The following is a 2982-nucleotide window of genomic DNA, read 5'->3' on the forward strand; positions in this document are numbered from 1 at the left end:
GAAGATATAATTATTTTCTTTGTCATAGGTTTCTCTCAAACTCTAATAGCTTTTACCTTTGCCTCTACAAGTGTAATAAATCCTCTGCCCACAATGTGGTCTAGATACTTTATACAGTTTACCCTAACCACACATTCACCTGATTTTGCTGTTAAGCCTGTTTCACTCAACCTCTCCAGTACTTCCCTCAACACTCTTAGGTGCTTATCCAAATTATTCATGAGTATGCCAATGTATTCTAAGTAAGTTGTAGCTGATTCACTGAAGCCCCATAAGACATTATCCATTAACCACTGAAATGTTGGTGGAACATTCCTTTCTCCTATGGTCAATACATTAAACTCATATAATTCATAAAAGGTGGAACAATCTATTTTCTCCTTATCCTTTTCCTCTAATTTGACTTGGAAATAATATTTCAATAAATCAATATTACTAATGAACTGTGCGTGACTACCTTCACTTATCATATCTTCCATGTGAGGTAACTGGTAGGAATTGGCGATAGTAGCTTCATTCAACCTCTTCAGGTCAACATAACCTTACCTTATCAGTCTGAAGTACTAATGCTACAGATAACGCATAAGGGCTAGAAGATTCCATAATTTTCCTTTTTTTAACATTTTCTTTATCTTACATTTTAGAATGCCCCTCAAATGGTATGACCTTCTACTTTTGGATTTTTTATCACAACATTAAAGGTTAGTTTGAATGCATATGATAGGTCTACTCTAGCTTATCATCAAATACACTCTCATAATCTTTCATAATTCCATGTACTTCCTCCTCTTGTTAAAGGTGTTACTCCTTCAAAAATGTTAACATGCTCTGAATGTTTACGTGAAAGAATCTGAGATGTTTTACTTTCAGTTTCTTTCTACTAGCCTGTAAGCGGGACATCATACAAGTGTCAGGTGTGCCTCTAGTGTACCACGTGTATATGATACGTTTGTTCTGCTACATGTACGTCGTATGTCACATTTACTGATACACTTAATTATAGCGAAAGGACCTATCCACCTTGATGCTAAGCTATTCTTGGGTACTAAGGCCAGTACCATAACTAACTGTTTCACCTTAAATTCCTCTTCTCTAGTATCCTTATTATATCAATGCATCTGTTTACCCTTTCTCTTCTATGAAGCCTTAGCCATTAACTTCTTCCTCGTTGCTAACCTTTGCCTCAAGCTGGGCACATTTGCTAACAGATTTTGTGACTCGACTTTATAACTCAAAAGGTGAAGATTCTGTTGTATCTTGAAGAACTTCTCGATATGCAAATAGCAGAGAGGAAATATCATATCCTGGGTAACAGGATTCTTCTATACCATTAATGTTAGCATGACATTAATAGTCCCATATGCTTCCTCATATATCCCATTTGTTTGGGTTGTATAAGTATTCACGTGTTTCATTTTTACTCCTGTTACTTTCCATAATTCTTGCATTATTTTCGATTGAAAATTGCTATTTAAGTCTGATAAGAGTGCTTCAGGAAATTCACACAAGGATAATATCACTATCAATTCTATTTTTTCTTCTTCTGTATGACTTAGTGCTACTGCTTCTACATATATAGTGGCAGAATTAACCACTTTCAGAATATTTATATGTAATCCCTCATCTTGAGCCTAGGCAGTCTAGTATTCAGCACTCTTAAGCATCTAATGGGGGGGGGGGCAGCTGGCAAATTCATCTGTAGTCTAAACAGTCTATCATTCAATGCTATTGAGTAGCTAAAGGTGGGACAAATGGTTAACTCATCTTAAGCAGGACAGTCTAGCATTCAAAGCAATTGAGTAGCTAATGGAGGGGTAGCTGGCTAACTGGTTCACACTCATGGTCAAATTATGCTGATTTTGCATCCCACTGAAGAATCAAACCATCAACCAGGCTAGATTCAAGATTTGCAAAGAGGTTCCTTCAAGAATTTGGGTGCCTTCACTGATTATATGTGCCATTTGTATGTGAAGACATGTTCTGCAATGGCAAAGCAAAGAACATTCTAATTGACAAGTTCATGGAATGATTTCCAGGTGAGTCCATGAAACAATATCTGTTACATTGATAATTGTGGTAGTTACTTTGAAGAAATGGCTTGAAAATAGGAAAATGTTGACAACAGCCATCATAGTACCTCAGTACAGCCTGCTTAATTCGTGCCAGTCGCTGCCATTGAGCTCAGGATCCACTGAGAATGGATTTATAAACAACAGTGCAAGGTGCCATGACACAAACAGGTTGATATCCAGTAATTGGGCAGGGCCATGATGTTCGTGACACAGCAAATACTGCTACTGTCTCCATTCAGATCCAATCATTTGGTATAACTGTGTGTTGTAAGCATATCTCCAAGCAAATTGCCAATATATTGCGTTGCTGCTCAAGCTGTGGAAGCTAATAAAGACATAGTCAAGCCTGGCCATCAACTCGAGTGGGAAAATCAGTATGCTGATTGGTGTGATGGTCAGCCCAACTCTATCAGGCTGGATGGTGCTTGGTATGTGCCTGCACAAATGCATGATATGGCAATGTAGTTTCTGTTGGACACATGAGCTACAAGGACTCTGTTGAATACTGTTGTTTATCAGACACTCCAAGTAAGTTTACCACTTCAGCCAGTGGATACTCACTTCATTCTGGCAAGCAGCAACAGACTAGATGTGAATGGAAAGGCATCTCTCCAGCTTGTCTAGGCCATGGGAACCAGAGAAACAAGATTGTAGCAGCAGAATTTGGTTCTGACATTGGCATACCTGGGATGAACATACATATAATAAAAGCTCTCTGCTACCTTCATTTGTGCAGCAGGTGAATTGAATGTCAGTGAGAAATCCATGTTGTGCTGGTCAGAAGCAGCCCAGGGATAGTGCACCATTTGCATTTACTTTGTAGAGGGAACAATAGTACTTCCTTGCATGTAATTGGTGTGCCATGATTTATTACAGATAAGATAAAGTTTCTCAACTACATGTACACTGA

The sequence above is a fragment of the Limulus polyphemus genome, unplaced genomic scaffold, assembly GCF_000517525.1.
Source record: "Limulus polyphemus unplaced genomic scaffold, Limulus_polyphemus-2.1.2 Scaffold406, whole genome shotgun sequence".
NCBI lineage: Eukaryota > Metazoa > Arthropoda > Merostomata > Xiphosura > Limulidae > Limulus > Limulus polyphemus.